Source organism: Cervus elaphus, chromosome 18, assembly GCF_910594005.1.
Source record: "Cervus elaphus chromosome 18, mCerEla1.1, whole genome shotgun sequence".
Classification (NCBI taxonomy): Eukaryota; Metazoa; Chordata; class Mammalia; order Artiodactyla; family Cervidae; genus Cervus; species Cervus elaphus.
In genome coordinates this window covers 34,012,701-34,031,903 of record NC_057832.1, presented here as the reverse complement: position 1 = coordinate 34,031,903, position 19,203 = coordinate 34,012,701, and the positions used below count along the sequence as shown (strand labels likewise).

The 19,203-nt window shown below is 38.0% G+C and overlaps 1 protein-coding gene and 1 long non-coding RNA gene across 3 annotated transcripts in view; one reads left to right on the top strand and one right to left on the bottom strand.

Moving 5' to 3' along the window:
* Positions 1–19,203, top strand: part of CRPPA (CDP-L-ribitol pyrophosphorylase A) — a 435,402-nt gene that overhangs the window by 380,241 nt on the left and 35,958 nt on the right. The window lies entirely within an intron of this gene.
* On the bottom strand, positions 802–18,730 carry LOC122674554. Its single transcript, XR_006334993.1, has 3 exons — positions 18,446–18,730; positions 9,711–9,771; positions 802–1,574 (listed from the first exon to the last, which is right to left on the bottom strand). It is a non-coding gene; the product is annotated as an uncharacterized LOC122674554 (long non-coding RNA).

Genomic DNA, 19,203 nt, shown 5'->3' with positions numbered 1-19,203 from the left:
TGTGGAAACAGTCACTTTGATTCTGCTTTGCCTTCTAATAAGTGACGTGGGTAGGGGTGACTTCTTGATGTGCTGTTTTGTTTCTTTCTTCCGTCTGCCACTGCTTGCCTGAATGATGTGCCAGGTCAGCACCTCTATCACTCTGTATGTGGATGAAACCAATACCCAGCCTTCCTCAAAAGCCAGGCTTGTTTGTTATACTTTTGTTTTATTTATATTTAGAAAAATTTAGTAAGACATTAATACATACTTGTAAAAAACCAAAATGTAATATGTAAATACTGATACTGAAGGACACATTAAAAGGCAATTTTTCTCCTCCTCTTAGGTTTTGTTATCCCTCTGGTACAATTTGAATCTTATTTTCTAACACATGCAAACCAGTATGTATATAAGTGTATGTGTTTGTATGTGTTTTTATACACGTGTATTTCTATTGCCTTTTTTTGAACAAAATGGAATCATATGAAAAATATTCTTCCATGACCTGCTTTTTTTTTTTTTTTTACTAACAATGTATTTTTAAGATATTCCTGTGTCAGTACTTACGGAATTACCTTTTTATAATTGCATAAAAACCTGTATTTTATTTAGACTCTAGTTTCCTCTTCACATTTAAATTGTCTCCAGAATTGCATTATATCAAATAGTGCTGCCATGCAGGAATTTGAATATTGTCTTTAGAATCTTGCGCGTTTTCTACGTTTTTGTAGTTAAAACGCTATAGATGCCGAAAACATGGCTGGCTAATTATTTACTTTTTATTCGTGGCCTAGTTTCACAAGGCTTTTAAGATGTCTGTGTTTTACATTGCTCTGTGTCTCTGAAGGGTGTTTACTTTTATGAACAAAACAGGTTGATTGCCAACAATCAGATTTCAGAACAAAAAATGCTAATTTATCTGAGTATTTCTTCACTAGAAAGTGAAAGAACATTTATTTTGATAATTCAGGTGGAAAGCTTAAGATTGGAGTTTAAAAAAAAAAATCCTGTCAGGGAATTAGTAAAATTTGTGTGACTTTAGATCAGGTTGATCATATATGAGATAAACTATTGGATGTTAATAATTTTGTTGTTAATTAATAGCAGGAATTGAGTTGTGAGGTAAAAATGACTTGAGCACCCACTCTAGAGTACTCTGTATTAATTAAAAGCAACAAACTAGATGTACAGCAAATAACATGAATATATTGTGAGAACTCTGGGTGGAATGAATAAAATAATTTTTTAAATGAATCAAATTTTTATAAATCAGTAACCTTGATAGATTATTAGGTTAGAAATCAATGCACTTCATATTAAAATATATACAAAACATTATTATACAACAATTCCTAGGAGTTCAAGGTATCAAATATGTTAACATGGTTCTAAAAGGAAAAGTCAAATGGGATTGGGGAATAGATATCAAAACACAATCATCTAAAATTCAAAGAATAAGTAGTGAGGTTGTGCTTTCAGGATTTTTTGGATACTGAAGTGCCTTTTTGTTGAAATGAGTGGTTTATTTCCCATGAACATTTCCTAAATTGACTTGTTCTTTGAATGTTGTTTTCCTCTGAACTTGCCAGTTCCTAGAATGGGCAGAAAAGATTCAATATTAATATTCCTCAAATTCAGTGATGAAAATTAGTGTCTAGCTACCCCTCTGTGGCTGGAAATGATGGTGTGTTTCAGAAATAACTATAACTAGGGGTCACTGCTCAAGGTGGTTAAATTGCTTGAAAAATGAAGCTACATGACTTTATCGAAACTTTCTTGCAACGTGAGCCCAAAGTAGCGGCACCAAATCAGCCCAGGTACCTAGCTGTTGGAACCCTCCATCCAGACTATCTGAGATGTTCCAGGAGCTGAGAGCCGGGCCTCAGAGTGGGTAGAATTGCCCCGGAGGCCAGGTCCAATCTTGAGAAAATGATAAAAGCAAAAGGCTGAAGCTTACGCAGCACTCCTCTCTGTGCCAGGCCGGCTCTCAGCACTGTGTGCTAACCGCTCGGCCTTCACAGCAAAGCTGCTGGGAAGGTGAGATGGTCGGCACCACCTGTCCAGTGCGGTGGGCTCCAGTGGGCTTGCAGAAGCAGTGAGGAAACAAATCCAAAGGCCCGGGAGGAAGGCCTGGAGAGATGAGGATGGAGGGCTAGGTCTGGAAGAAGGGGCTGGGAGAAATCCCCAGGGGTGGAGGCCGGGAGGGTTATGTGTATTCTGCTTGTGCGCTGGCCTCACTGGGTGGAGGCAGGGGGTCGGGGGCTTCCCAGGCCCCGTGTATAACAGGCAGCGTTTAGTCGTCTTCATCCCTGGAGCCTCAGAGCGTAGTTCAGAAAAATAAGGTCGGCGGCCTTGAGGAGGCAGCCAAACCGGGATGCTCGCAACGTGATATTCTTTGTTTCGCTGAGGTTGGCGGCCCTCTCTCTGTGTCTCCTTTCTGGATAATGAAAAACCCCAAACATCAAGAGCCGGATGTTTGAATGTTTTTAAACCTTGTAATTTTGTAAATTGTCTGTTCCTGGTCCCCTTCCCCACCCTCTTGCCCCAGCTGACAGCAGGGTGCTTTCGCCTTCAGTTTCTTAGCCTCGGATGAAGAAAGTATGACTCGCATTTGTTTTCTCAGCAAGGTGATGGCAAAAGGATATTTATAGCGTGGAGGAATTTTTATTCTCACTCAGACATCTCGGATGAGTAGTATATTTCAGACCCCGGAGCTCCAGGGTATCTCTCTTCTGCTGAGATAATAAAATTGATCAGATGTTTTGAGGTTAAATAAACTGTTGTAATAATCTGGCAGCTGCCTGCTGGTTGTGGTTTTCAAAAGCAATTACTCACTCTGGAGTCAACTTTGAACTCCCCATTTTAATTGAAAAGGCTAATTGTAGGCTATTGCTCCTGATTTAGCATTTCATTTGGCAGATTAGGAAGTAAAAGGACTTTGGGAAGGGAGGGGAGAGGAAGAGAAAGTAAGCAGGAGTGTTGCCGAGCTCAAATTCCTGTTTATACACGAGTGTTTTCACACGCGGCACTCTGTATGCTGACTGGAGAAACAGCAGTTGGACTGGAAAGGCTCTGCGACAGCTGTCTGAGCCTAGTCTTCGCAGTTCTGATTCTGAGCTTGTCTGCTTTTCTGTCTCCCTCTGCCTCTCCTCTATACTTCCTCCCTCCTCCCTCTCTCCGGTTCATTTCTTCATTTTAATTCAGATGTGAAACTGCAGAAATAATTTTAGAGAATACGATCAGACCATGATTCTGGGTCTGAAGAGGAACTTATTTCTCAAATTCTTGGAGATGCTAATATAGGTAGAGACTGCTATCTGTTTTTCGCTACCATTTAAAATCAGCAAAAGAAAGAGAGGGAGTATTGATATGAATGCCCACAAGAACAAATGCCCACTTTCCTATGGGGATCGTGAAGAATCAGATTACAAGACAGATACCAAACATCCAAAAAGAAATATAGCTATACCCAAATTTACATCCTGGACAATTAGCATTATTAACATGGCCAGAGCATTGCTTTTAGAACTGAGCTGAGAAGTGTGAGAATTTGTGTTTCTGCAGTCTTGTCCCCAACTAAAAGCAAATATAGTACTTTTATATTTACTGGGCAAAGATGATTCTATGCATTTTAGAGAAATACAACCTCTAAATTAAAATATATATATATATATTTATATATATGCACATATATGACTCCTTTGGACTTCATGCATTTAGATCAGTTGGCAAACTGTGCTGGGAATTTCCTGTGAGTCTGATAAAATATCGATGGCCTAGACTAAGGCTGAAATGAAAGGCATGAATATATTAATTCTTTAATTTTACATTATGTTTCAAAATTCTAGTTACTTATGACTTGAAAATCCACTTTATTTTTAGACTTCTGTGGAATGTAGACTTGGCTCATCACAGTTCTGTTGATATTTTCATTGACTTCATAAATAGAATTTAATCTGTATGCATCAGCTCTCTGATCTGTAAAAATAAGATAAATATTCTTCCCACACACTTTGCACTCAGAACTCCTCTGCTGAAACAATAAACAGGGTTGTAATATATGAATGGAGTATTGCTTCAGAATCTGATGTCTTTATCAACAACAAAGAAGAACTGACATTTATTTGGTGTTTCAGTATCAAATTTGAAGATACTACAGTTAATGAAAAAAAGAAACATCTGTGTTAATATTATGGGGATTATTCTGAAATATGGGTATCAGTGGAAATGTCAGCTGCCTGTTGCATGATTTCCAAGAGCCATTTTTTGTGATTCCAATGTTCATAGAGATCCTCAAGCAAAAATGATTCAGAGAGGAAAAAGCCTTACTGGTGGGAAAACATCAATTAAACACACTTAGTTCTTTCAAAATATTTTAAAATCAAATCTATTTGTGTATTTATACTCTCTACTTTTGGCAAAGTACCTTCCTTTAGAGAGTAAGGAAAAAAGATGACTTTTGTGGTAAGATTAACGAAACTTTTTTTTTGTTTTTTCTATGAAAGATAAGATTGGGGGGAGAAAAGTTAAGCTTTTTAGACGATATTATTAGAGGCAGAATTTAAACACAGTGGATTCATACTTTAGTCATGGAAAAGATTCAGATTTGAAGAAGGAAAAAATTTAATTACATGATGGTTTCTAAAAATACTGTGAGATTGTGGAGGTAAATCAGTGTTTCCCATTTCATGACCTTAGAATCTGAAGAATACATGTCTGAAATGACAATTCTAGAGTCTGAATCTCAACAGCAAAACAAAACCAAAAGCCCTTCTACCATGATGGTGTAATAGTCATTTCAGAACACTGCTCTGTAAACACAAGATGGGGTTTATACCTCAACTAAATTGCCTGCTCCAGACCTTAGCCCTGTGACAAAATCCTGATAAACCTCAATTTCCTCATCTGTAAAATACAGGGAGAATACTACTTATCTTGCCGGATTCTAGTTAAGATTAAATGAGTGACTATTAACTAATTTCCTACTATTGACTTATTTAAGATAAATCTGCCCTAATATGTCCTAAGTACTATTCATTACTTAATAGCTCATACTCAATTACTATGAATTACTCAGTTATAATTCATCATAACCGAGCTTCCTCAAAATTAATCACAAGGGAATTGTAAAGATCAAAACACAAAGTCACATTTGACATGAAAAATATAAGAACAGGTATATAAATCCATTATTTAAATTTGGATATATGGATGGACCTTTACTGTTAAAGCTCCTAGAGAAAGAAAAATGAGGGATGAGAAGAAACTAGGGTTTTAGAAATTCTTTCATGCCATTAGCAGAGATATATCATCATCAAATTATTAGGATAGAAAAATTTTCAAGCAGGATTAACTTTGAGTCTTGAGATAATTTCTTATATTATTTCTAGAAACATATTTGGTTAGGGACTGATGGAAAATGTGTCTGTCTTCAAGCAAATGAAAGCTGGAATTGAACCGATGATATAGGTGAGAATATTACAACTACCAATGGCTACAGGGGTTTTATTGTGGTTAAACTCCATACTTGAATTTTTATACCATAGAAATTATTTAATCTGACCACTGTGGAGGATAAGATAGGCTCTTCTCTTCTATTGTTTGGCATACAGACATATCAGTCCCTCACCATCAAAGTTACCTTCACTTTTACTCCCCACTAAAAAGGAATGGTGTTTGTATGTGGGGTGGGTGGGTGGGGTGTTGTCCCTTGAGAGGACTCACAGACTGGCATGCAGGTGGCCAGCTAGCTACCAGCTTCAGTAGGGTCAGGTTCACCGAGAGCATCACCCAGAGCAGAGACACGACTCCCAGCGTCTCCAGTTACGTGGTCCCTCTGCTCTTGGCTCTGGTAGAGGTTTGGTTATGAAGACAGCCTTTTGCTTTGCAGACGTACACTTGAGGCTTATTGGGATAATTTGCTGCAAAGAAACTCTGGCTACTGCTCAGGTGAAAGAGTTTTCTTTCCATACGGTTTCACTTTTCCTGGAGGTGAGATCCAAGAACGGCTATTTAATGGGAGAAGGAGGATTTCTCCACGACAACTTGTTAGAATTTCTTTGTTCAGTTTCCTTTCTTTCATTTCGAGTTGATTGAGGAACATCAGATAGGATTCTGGTTTCACGCGGCATGCTTCTTGTCAACTCTCTTGCCTTTCACAGGCTGACTACGCAGGGACGTTTACAGCCCTCCCCTGGAGTCTGCCAGACCTAGGTGTTATGTGCCGTACCTCCAGGGATCATGACCATATGGTATTTTAGGGGAGGACACAGTTCATTTCAATGCAATTCCAATGAGCAGATTTCTTTGCTTTATTACACCACTGCATTTGGAGGCAATCCACCAGAGGCAGAATCTAACTCTCAAAGGAATGCTCTGCCCACTCTGTCCATTTAACAGGACATTTGGCTCAAGAATTGAGTCGGTTGATCACACATGTGCAACAGATGTGTGAGCATGCGTAGCGAAAATAAAAAATCAAAACTCCCAGCAGTGTGCTATGGGGAATGTAGCAGAACTACTGGAAAACAGGACGCAGGGAAGTCTGGTAGGAAAACTTTGATTCTGGTTGTCAGAGGCAGTGTTTCTTATTAATCTTTGCCTCCTTTTGGAGGAGGACAAGGTATAGGTTTCCACTATTATTTTGCAGTGATTATTCATGTAACATGGTGAGGAAACTTGGTTCATTTTCACAGACCTCCTCATAGGAAGATATAATTCTAAATATTTTGACCAGGCTGTTTTCGGTGTGTGTGTGGGGTTGGGGGGCGGGGCGCGGGGCAGGAGGGGCTCATTCTCAGGAACTCAATGTTGGCATACTTCCACTGAAAAAAACCACCCATTTACAAGAGAGGATATCAGACATATACAGCCTTTCATCCATGCCCCACAGGCTCATATGGAAAGACAGAGCACCAGCTGTTTTTCTCATGGTGAATAAGGGTTACTTGGGGAAATCTCTCTTCCTGTTTTTATATGGACAACTAAATTGTTGCATAGCCAGTTAATTTTGGTTAGGTCAACAGCACAAGGTTAATTATTGGAACCTTCCTCTTTTGCCTGTGTAAGGGTAAAAGATTAATAGGAACCCAAAGAAGAAAATGAAATATGGTGACTTATTCTAGAAGTGCTGTTTATTTGGGAAATATAAATTTGGCTTTTATTATATCTGAAAGGATTGATACACACTCATCTTGGTCTTCTGGGAAATAGTAGAAGTTTGAAAAACTGACATGAATTAATTTGAAAACCTGAGTGATATGGAGTTAATCAGATTCAGAAGGATTTCCTGTTCAAATATTGAGGGGAAATATCACTTTTTTGCAATAGGAACATTTTTTAAAAACTAGAACAATCGGCATACCCATGAGATAACTTTGAAGTTCTCTTGTACCTCAGTTTGTCTTGGATAGTTTTATTACCCCCCCCCACCCCTTTTTTAAAAACTAGGTCATGATGCAACATTCTCTTTCTAACCTTGGGTTCCATGAACACATCAAAGGACACATGGACTGGTTCCCTGCAATATACTATATTTTTATCCAGCTGCATATTATTATATAACCTCAGGATAAAGCAACTGTATCGCTGTTGATATATTCAACTTCTGTCCTTTGGATTTGGTCAGCACTGTGTGTGGAAGCAGAAACCCACCCTGTATTGTTATAAGGATGGTTTTTCATTCATGTCCTTGTTACCCTTAATAAACGTCTCAAAGAAAAATATGCTGCAACCGCCGCTCATAAAGAAGCAGAAAATGGCAAAACCACAGCATAGAAGGAAACCTATATGAAAACACTGGTTGTGTCTTCCTGGATACAGAAAACAAACAGAGCTTTTGAAAGAGTTTGCCAATATGTGCCTGCCAAATAAAATATTGTTTTATGAAGTCAGGAAAAAACTAATTTTAAAGGTTATTGTAGGTTATTTGTGGTCACTTCTGGTGTGCACACACCATGATGTCATCCTGAACTCTTCTCTATTTATATTTCAGTCTTAGAAGTCTTTTGTCTAAGACTTGATCTCAGCTACTAGAGACATCTAAAATACTCTTATTATTCAATACTCATAAAAATCTAGACCAAAAAAAAGTTAGAATAGATGGAAAAAAGTCCCAGCCAAGTCCAGGCAAGAAATCCTTCAGGCAGATCCATCTTCTGAAATCATACCTACGCCATAGACATATCAGGACACAGTTGCAGGAGAACGTCTCAAGTGACTGGAAAGTAGCCACGTGTCCAAAGGGCTCTCCTGCAAAATGATTGCCTGTTGAGTGGGGGTAGATGGACCCCTGCAGAGACATCTCTTCTGAGGAAGGAGAGCAGGGGGTTCCTTGGGCAGTCCAATTTCTCTCTCCTCCTGGGTGGACCACTTGCCTGTAATCCCCAGATACGTTTCACTTTGTTTACATGACCTCCTGTGGCAATTTCACTTCTTTTTTTTTTTTTTCAATGTAAGTATACATTTATTCCCTTCCATTTTTTAATCTAATGACCTCTCTCCGGAATTTCACTTCTTAACTGTAGCAGAGTTGATTTTTTTTGGTGGGAATTTTTTTGCTTGGAAAACCCCTCTTTGTTGAGGTAGTCTTCAGTAAACTAGGAAATGTCAAATAAACACTGGTTGAAGACAGACTAGAAGGCCAGTGAGAACAGTTGCAAATGGGGGAAGCTAATAAATCTCTTAAGAAAAAAAAAAAACTGGCAATTAGAAAGAACATATAGTTCCACTGATATGGTGGAAAACTGACACTTTCAAATTTACTAGGATACCAAGCTGACATCCTTGGCATCATTTTCATATACATTCAAGTATTCAAAAAAAAAAAAGGCTTTGAGCATCTTGATGTGTCAGGCACAGCGATGTTAGAAAACAAAGGAAATAAGTACGTTATAGATATTCAATACAGTGTGTGTGTGTGTGTGTTAGCTGCTTCAGTGTCTGACTCTTTGCAACCCTATGGACTGTAGCCCACCAGGCTCCTCCGTCCATGGAATTCTCCTAGCAAAGAAAACTGGAGTGGGTTGCCATTCTCTTCTTCAGGGGATCTTCTGACCCAGGGATCTGACCTGTCTCTGACATCTCTAGCATTAGCAGGTAGGTTCTTTACCACTAGTGACACCTGGAAAGCCCATTCAATACAGTACAACAGGGGAGAAGCCTGTGGTGTTGCTGGGATGAAGGAACCGTAATTTTAAATTCAGTGATCTGGGAACACCTCCCTAGGAGAGTGAAATGTAAGCAATGTGTAAAATTGTGGCAGGAGCGAAGCATGTTGCTAACTGCAGGAGAGTGTGGCAGGCAGAGGAACAGGAAATGATGAGCCCGAGCCAACGGAACACATGTGTGCTGGCCTAACAGCACAAAGACCAGTGTCCACGCCGTGTATGTGAGTATGTTAACTTCATCTCTATGTGTGTGCAAGGGCAGACCTGTCCTCCATGCACAGACACACTTTAAAATGCACGAGAGAAAATACCATATCTTGCCAACATAATTTTGTTGCTAAATGCCAAGGTGTGCTATTTACGGTTCAGGTGTAGATGAACTGCTCTTTGAAAGTCTGCTCTTTGTGTGAGAGTGGAAAGCATACGCAGGTCCAGTGAAGTGAAACATGAATTCTGATGTATTTGTGGTTGTCACTGCAGTGATTATATTGTGCTAATGTATATTTAATACTCCAAAACCTATAAACATGTTTCATCATGAGGTTGGCAATGATTTCTTACCGATCTGTGCTTTTGGGGAAACCTCGTCTGTGAAATTCTTCTTTCTTCTCTCTTTGCATACCTTTGAAGATGAAATGAAATGCAAGATTCATTCAGTTCTGATAAAGTCAAGCTTTAGAAAATGTATAGTAAAGACAAGACATAGGAAAATGTGAAGAGGTAGTTAGATGACATAGGAAAATCAAAACTGGGATATCATTCATCCCTTTAGTGAAGTTCCCTACTGCACTGTTTGCCAATGTGGGATAGTTTTAGAAAGGTGTGATTTGGGGTTTCCATGTTACTGGGTTGCTATGTATTGGGAGGAGTCTCTTGGAAAGAAAATTGGAGGGGAGACTGAATTACAACTAGCAATAGGAAAACAAGACTGGAACTTTCCTTTTTCCTTCTTTCAGTTGTTGGAGGAAGAGAATACATTTGGCCCCTTGATGAGTTTATGCTCTTTGAGAAAGTATGCTGCTGTTTCATTGATAAGTTGTGTCCAACTCTTTTGTGACATCATGGACTCTAGCCCACCAGGCCTCTCTGTCCATGGGATTTTTCAGGCAAGTGCACTGGAGTGGGCTGCCATTTCCTCCTGCAGGGGATCTTCCCAGTTCAGGGAATCAAACCTGTGTGTCCTGTGTCCCCCGCATTGGCAGGCAGATTCTTTACCACTGAACCATCAGGGAAGCCCCAACAAAGTCTGGGGAGCTGTGCCCTTCTGATGGCATGGGTGGCAAGGCACCCAAGAGGCATGTGCTTCCTTACCAGGGGACGCGTTTTATAGCTTGCCATTCCTGATCCTACATGAAGGGGGGGGCAGATTTTATCCTCCAAAATTTCCTTCAGTTGTATAGCTTCTTTAAAAAATAATAATAATAAGGGAACTTGATACAAGGTTAACGAGGGGCAGAAGGGGACTGGCTTAGAAATGAGGTAGGCGAGGTGGTTCTGGGTCACTGCCAAGTTCACTGAGTGAGCCTCAGACCTGGAACAGGTCTGTCCGTGGGTGTGTTCCAGTTAGGGCATACTGCTCTTCCGATGGCTGAGCTGCCATCTCTGAAGCCCTGGAGGGATCTCTAAATTCCAACTGTGCTCTGGCTACAGATTAGCTCGAATGATCCCAGGGACTTTCAGTGGCCTCTTTCTGGTCCTCCCCATGATGGACGTGCAGCTCAGCTGACGTGTAGTGATGATTATGAAATATTTCACAAGCTGTAGAAGAAACTTCCTGCAGCTCAGCTCTAGTGTTTAATTAGATTCTCTTCCTGTGAAGAAGAGATAGCATTGTACCTCATGATATGGGATAGCATCTATTGATGAAGAAGCAAAAACAATGTGGAGCGGAGGATGTCAGATAAGGTTGGGCAGCCACTAGTTAATTACATGAATGATATAAGTTCTGCACAAGAGTCATTTTATATCGGTTTTGTGTTATTTATTTATCCATCCATCAGTTTAGATGAAAGTGGTTCATTTTAATAGGAAAAAGATCACCTAGTACAGGAAGGTTTATAATGAAAAACAGTGGTTCTCTAATCCACGTCTTTTTTCTACCCACAGTCCTGCTCCAAAGAGGCAGCTACTTGGAGGTTCTAATTTTGTGTTCTGCTACTTGTTTTTATTTTTAATCTAAAACATTTATTTCCCTAAGCCTACTCTTAAAAAAAAAAACTATTATTTTTTTAAGAACAGTTTAGGTTCACAGCAAAATTGAGGGGAAGTTATAGAGATTTCCCATAGACCCCGGCCTCACATATGCACAGCCTCCCCTGTTAATGAACGTCATCCCCTCCAGACTAGAACAGTTGTCACAATTGATAAATCTATATTAACATATCATAATGACCCAACGTCTGTGGTTCCCTCTTGGTTTTGCACATTCTATGGGTTTCAACAAGTGTTTAATGACAGGCATCATTATGTTATCACACAGAGGATTTTCAGCAGCCTAAAAATCCTTTGTGCTTTGTTTATTCCCCGTTCTCCCTCAACTCATAGTAACCACTGATCTTTTTATATCTCCATAATTTTGCCTTTTCCAGAATGCAATATAACTGAAATTATATAGTATGTAGGCTTTTCAGATGGGCTTCTTTGAGTTAGTAATACACATTTAAGTCTTTTCATGGCCTGATAACTCATTTCTGTTTAGTAATGAGTAATGATCTATTGCCTGAATGTACTGTAGTTTGTATATCCATTCACCTACTGAAGGACATCATGGTTGCTTTCATGTTCTAGAAATTATGTATAAATTTCTATGCACATATGTGTCAGGTATTCGTCTGGATATGTTTTCAACTTTTAGGAGTAAATAACCACCATGAAGTGTGATATTAGCTGTGGGCTCTTTTGTAGATGATTTATTAAGTTAAGGATGTTCACCCCCTCACTCACTGACAGTTTTATCATAAATGGGTGTTATTTTTGTGAAATGCTTTTTTATGTATCTATTGATAAAATCATGTAATTTTTCTTTTTCAATCTGTTGATGTGGTAGATTATATTGATTTTCAAAAGCGAAACTAGCCTTGCATATCTGGGATAAATCCCAATTTGTTGTGGTGTATAATTCTGTTAATACATTGTTGAATTCAAATTGCTAATATTTTCTTGAGGATTTTTGCATTTATGTTCATGAAAAATATTGATCTTTAGTTTTCTTAAGGTCTTTGTCTTGTTTCAAGATTATGGTAATGGTACCTTCAAAAGTGAGTTAGGAAGTAACTTTCTTTGCTTCTGTCATCTGAAAGAGATAATGGAAAATTGGTATAGTTTCTTCTTTAACTGTTTGGAAATATTTACCAGTGAACCCACCTGGGCCAGGTGCTTTCTGCTTTTGAAAGCTGTTAGCAATTGACTCAATTTCTTTAAAATAGATATAAATCTACTCAGATTATCCAGTTCTCTCTGTGTGAATTCTGGCAAACTGTGTTTCATGGAATTGGTCCATTTCATCTAGGTTTTCAAACTGTTGGGAGTAGTGTTGTCCATAGTATTCCTTTATTACCCTTTAAATGTACACAGAATCTGTACTGATGCTTCCTCTTTCATTTCTGATTAATATATATCTCTCTTACTCTTAGTCTGGATAGAAGCCTATCAATTTTATTAGTCACTTAACACAACATTTTATTTTTTTTTTTTTTAAGATTGGTTTTATTTTTTATTAATTATTCAGCAGAATTTATCAGGAAAGGGCCTGGAGTTTTCCTTGTGGGGAGGTTTTAAATTACAGCTTCAAAATTTTATTTTTTTTTTATTTTTTTTTTTTTTCATAGTGTTTTCTGCTTTATTTATTTTTATTTATTTTTTTTTTTTAATTTTTTTATTAGTTGGAGGCTAATTACTTCACAACATTTCAGTGGGTTTTGTCATACATTGATATGAATCAGCCATAGATTTACACTTATTCCCCATCCCGATCCCCCCTCCCACCTCCCTCTTCACCCGACTCCTCTGGGTCTACCCAGTGCACCAGGCCCGAGCACTTGTCTCATGCATCCCACCTGGGCTGGTGATCTGTTTCACCATAGATAGTATACATGCTGTTCTTTTGAAACATCCCACCCTCACATTCTCCCACAGAGTTCAAAAGTCTGTTCTGTATTTCTGTGTCTCTTTTTCTGTTTTGCATATAGGGTTATCATTACCATCTTTCTAAATTCCATATATATGTGTTAGTATGCTGTAATGTTCTTTATCTTTCTGGCTTACTTCACTCTGTATAATGGGCTCCAGTTTCATCCATCTCATTAGGACTGATTCAAATGAATTCTTTTTGACAGCTGAGTAATATTCCATGGTGTATATGTACCACAGCTTCCTTATCCATTCATCTGCTGATGGGCATCTAGGTTGCTTCCATGTCCTGGCTATTATAAACAGTGCTGCAATGAACATTGGGGTGCACGTGTCTCTTTCAGATCTGGTTTCCTCAGTGTGTATGCCCAAAAGTGGGATTGCTGGGTCATATGGCAGTTCTATTTCCAGTTTTTTAAGGAATCTCCACACTGTTTTCCATAGTGGCTGTACTAGTTTGCATTCCCACCAACAGTGTAAGAGGGTTCCCTTTTCTCCACACCCTCTCCAGCATTTATTGCTTGTAGTCTTTTGGATAGCAGCCATCCTGACTGGCGTGTAATGGTACCTCATTGTGGTTTTGATTTGCATTTCTCTAATAATGAGTGATGTTGAGCACCTTTTCATGTGTTTGTTAGCCATCTGTATGTCTTCTTTGGAGAAATGTCTGTTTAGTTCTTTGGCCCATTTTTTGATTGGGTCATTTATTTTTCTGGAATTGAGCTTCAGGAGTTGCTTGTATATTTTTGAGATTAATGCTTTGTCTGTTTCTTCATTTGCTATTATTTTCTCCCAATCTGACGGCTGTCTTTTCACCTTACTTATAGTTTCCTTTGTAGTGCAAAAGCTTTTTAGTTTCATTAGATCCCATTTGTTTAGTTTTGCTTTTATTTCCAATATTCTGGGAGGTGGGTCATAGAGGATCTTGCTGTGATTTATGTCAGAGAGTGTTTTGCCTATGTTCTCCTCTAGGAGTTTTATAGTTTCTGGTCTTACATTTAGATCTTTAATCCATTTTGAGTTTATTTTTGTGTATGGTGTTAGAAAGTGTTCTAGTTTCATTCTTTTACAAGTGGTTGACCAGTTTTCCCAGCACCACTTGTTAAAGAGGTTGTCTTTTTTCCATTGTATATCCTTGCCTCCTTTGTCAAAGATAAGGTGTCCATAGGTTCGTGGATTTATCTCTGGGCTTTCTATTCTGTTCCATTGATCTATATTTCTGTCTTTGTGCCAGTACCATACTGTCTTGATGACTGTGGCTTTGTAGTAGAGTCTGAAGTCAGGCAGGTTGATTCCTCCAGTTCCATTCTTCTTTCTCAAGATTACTTTGGCTATTCGAGGTTTTTTGTATTTCCATACAAATTGTGAAATTCTTTGGTCTAGTTCTGTGAAAAATACCGTTGGTAGCTTGATAGGGATTGCATTGAATCTATAGATTGCTTTGGGTAGAATAGCCATTTTGACAATATTGATTCTTCCAATCCATGAACACGGTATGTTTCTCCATCTGTTTGTGTCCTCTTTGATTTCTTTCATCAGTGTTTTATAGTTTTCTATGTATAGATCTTTTGTTTCTTTAGGTAGATATACTCCTAAGTATTTTATTCTTTTTGTTGCAATGGTGAATGGTATTGTTTCCTTAATTTCTCTTTCTGTTTTTTCATTGTTAGTATATAGGAATGCAAGGGATTTCTGTGTGTTAATTTTATATCCTGCAACTTTACTATATTCATTGATTAGCTCTAGTAATTTTCTCGTAGAGTCTTTAGGGTTTTCTATGTAGAGGATCATGTCATCTGCAAACAGTGAGAGTTTCACTTCTTCTTTTCCTATCTGGATTCCTTTTACTTCTTTTTCTGCTCTGATTGCTGTGGCCAAAACTTCCAACACTATGTTGAACAGTAGTGGTGACAGTGGGCACCCTTGTCTTGTTCCTGATTTCAGGGGGAATGCTTTCAATTTTTCACCATTGAGGGTGATGCTTGCTGTGGGTTTGTCATATATGGCTTTTATAATGTTGAGGTATGTTCCTTCTATTCCTGCTTTTTGGAGAGTTTTAATCATAAATGAGTGTTGAATTTTGTCAAAGGCTTTCTCTGCATCTATTGAGATAATCATATGGTTTTTATCTTTCAATTTGTTAATGTGGTGTATTACGTTGATTGATTTGCGGATATTGAAGAATCCTTGCATTCCTGGGATAAAGCCCACTTGGTCGTGGTGTATGATTTTTTTAATATGTTGTTGGATTCTGTTTGCTAGAATTTTGTTAAGGATTTTTGCATCTATGTTCATCAGTGATATTGGCCTGTAGTTTTCTTTTTTTGTGGCATCTTTGTCTGGTTTTGGAATTAGGGTGATGGTGGCCTCATAGAATGAGTTTGGAAGTTTACCTTCTTCTGCAATTTTCTGGAAGAGTTTGAGTAAGGTAGGTGTTAGCTCTTCTCTAAATTTTTGGTAGAATTCAGCTGTGAAGCCATCTGGTCCTGGGCTTTTGTTTGCTGGAAGATTTTTGATTACACTTTCGATTTCCTTGCCTGTGATGGGTCTGTTAAGATCTTCTATTTCTTCCTGGTTCAGTTTTGGAAAGTTATACTTTTCTAAGAATTTGTCCATTTCATCTCCCACAGTTCAAGTTGGCACCTCACAGAAGCTCCCCCCGATTGTCCTCAGGGCACTCAGGCCCGGACCCTAGCCCAAGCAAGGCCTCCTAAGACTCCCTTCCCGGGACGGGTCTCCGTCCTTAGCTCTTTTGTCTCACTTTTTATCTTTTATATTTTGTCCTACCTCCTTTCGAAGACAATGGTCTGCTTTTCTGGGCGCCTGATGACCTCAGCTAGCGATCAGAAGTTGTTTTGTGAAGTTTGCTCTGCATTCGGTTATTCTTTTGATGAATTTGTAGGAGAGAAAGTGGTCTCCCCGTCCTACTCCTCCGCCATCTTGGCTCCTCCCCTTAACACAACATTTTAAATTAACTATTGTTGTTTAGTTCTAAGTCATGTCCTACTCTTTTGTGACCCCATGGACTGTAGCCCACCAGGCTTTAATACAGGAGTGGGTTGCCATTTCCTTCTCCAGGGGATCTTCCTGACCCAGGAATCAAACCCACATCTGTGTCTGCAGGTGGATTCTTTACCACTGAGCCCCCAGGGAAGCTCCAAAATCAACTATAGTCCAGTACAAATTTTTTTTTTTTCTTAATGAAAATACATTCGTGAATCTTTCTAAAGAAACAACTTCCCGATTCCTCTGAGTCTTCCCAGAGGAATCGGGTGGAGAGGGAAGTGGGAGGGGGAATCGGGATGGGGAATACATGTAAATCCATGGCTGATTCATGTCAATGTATGACAAAAACCAGTACAATATTGTAAAGTAATTAGCCTCCAACTAATAAAAATAAAGAAAAAAAAAAAAAGAAACAACTTTTGGTTTCATTTTTATTCTCTATTGATTCCTTATTTTCAATTTTATTGATTTATGCTCTTTGTTGTTGTTAAGTTGCTCAGTCGTGTTTGACTCTCTCTGACCCCATGGACTGCAGCACGCCAGGTTTCCCTGTCCTTCATCATCTCCTGGAGTTTGCTCAGACTCATGCCCATCATCAGTAATACCATCCAGTCATCTTGTGCTCTGTCGTCCCCTTCTCCTGAAATCTTTTTTTTTTTTTTCTGCTTGTGTTGGTTTTAATTTTCTCTTTTTTTCTAGTCCACTGAGTTGGAAACTTAGATGGTTGACTTTTAAATCTTCCTTCTTTCTAATGTATGCATTTGATACTATAAATTTTCCTCCAAGCACTACGTTTTCTGCATCCCCACACATTTTGATAAGCTGGATTTTCATTTTCATTTTGTTTGAAATATTTGAAAATTTCTTTTGAGATTTCTTCTTTGACCCATATGTTATTTAGAAATATATTGTGTAATCTCCGTATATTTTGGGCTTTCCTCAAATACAGTTGTTTTTCCCAAATGTCTTTTGTGTTATTGATTTCTAGTTTAATCCCATTGTGTCTAAGAGCAGGCATTTAATGATTTCTATCCTTTTAACTGTGTTTTAAAAGTGTGTTTTATGGCCCAGAATATCATCTATCTTAGTGAACTTTCCATGTAAATTTGAGGATATTTTTTTGTTGGATGAAGTAATATATACATGTTAATTATAATCCATTGATTGATGGTGTTGCTGAGTTCTGCTCTGTCTGAAATCAATATAGCTACTTTTGCTTTCTTCTGATTAGTGTTTTTATGGGATATTTTTCTCCATCTATTTACTATTAATGTATATTCGTCTTTATATTAAATGTGGCTTTCTTATAGACAGCATATACAGGATCTTGTATTTAGATCCACTCTGACAATCTCTATCTTTTGATTGCTGCATTTAGACATTCACTGTGATTACTGATAGAGTTGGATTAATATCTACCATGTCTATCATCATTTTCTAACAGTTGTCCTTGTTGCTGTTTTTGTCTGATTCTGCTATGTGTTGATTCTTCTGGTTTTCCTTCATGGTGCTTGATTTCCTACGTGTTTGGTGATTTTGAGTATGAGTTCAAATTTTTTGGAAGTTTATCTGGGAAATTTTTTAAGGCCTTGGTAAGCTTGGTATCCCTCAGAAAAGATACGAAGTTTCTGACTGCCTATACTTACTACTAATGTTGGACCACTTAAAAATAAATTCATGACTTAAAATTCCTTATGCATTCTAGATGATATATCATTGATTTGTAAAATTCATTGAGAAACTATTTGTACTTATGAATTCTTAAGAGAGTTAAATTTTTTTTAATTAGAGGATAATTGCTTTACAATGTGGTGGTGGTTTCTGCCATAAAACCACATGAATCGGCCATGGGTTTCCATATGTCCCCTCTGTCCTGAACCTCTCTCACCCCCTACCCTATCCCACCCCTCTAGGTTGTCACAGGGCACTGGGTTGATCTCTCTCTGTTATACCACACTACCCACTAGCTATCTGTGTTACATATGGTAATGTATATGTCTCAGTGCTATAAAGAGAGTCAATTTGTTTTTTTCCTCTGCCAGCACCAAGTGTCAATTCAGGCATTTTTTATTTTTATCATTAGCAGAAAAGATGTAGGTGGTGGTATTAGAAGTTGGAGGGGTGGGGTGAGGGCGGGGAGGTTTGTAGGAGACAGTGCTCACCTGTATATTAATCAAGAAGATGGCGCCATGTCTAGCCGTAGGAAAATCATCTGTAAGAGGTCCATATTGGCTTGGCTCTGGGCTTTATTTTATGTTTCTCATGATGTGAAATCTTGAAAACTGTAGTTCAAGATTACCTGGGTTTAACAAATATCTTCAAGGTAAAGCCAAGTTTTTGCTTCACATAATCCTTATCTCTTTATAGCATACTCACACATTCAGCTGATGCTGTGTACACTGTATGCAGCATTTTTAGTTATTTTCAGGACAAGTTATGTTATGGTATCTAGGCCACCCAACTGCCACAAAATTCATTTTCCACATCCACTTTTTGTTGTTCTTTTAAAATTCTTTAATTTCTTTCACTGTTATGAGTGTATTCTTTATTGTTGTTGTTTTTGTTGTTATTGTTTTACTGTGATTTTAAGTGGGGTCCTACAAGAAAGGAAAGCAAATACATGTGCTCAAACTCCTTAAGCTACAAATTATTAAAAGTCAAACTTTAGTTAGAAACTGTTTTTTTTTTAAAGAGAATACAGTAACTATTAAAAATGAATATTTTTCATTATTTTGAAAGTGCAGTTTTAAGTAGATTAGTGATAAAGGTTTCTGTATTGGACTGGATATATGAATGTTTAGAATATAACAGTCAACATTATGCTACTGTGATTAGATATATTTATACAAGTATATACATAATTTGTTCTTTCAACAAGTTAAAAAATCTTAAGCATGTATTATATACCATATACCAAGTG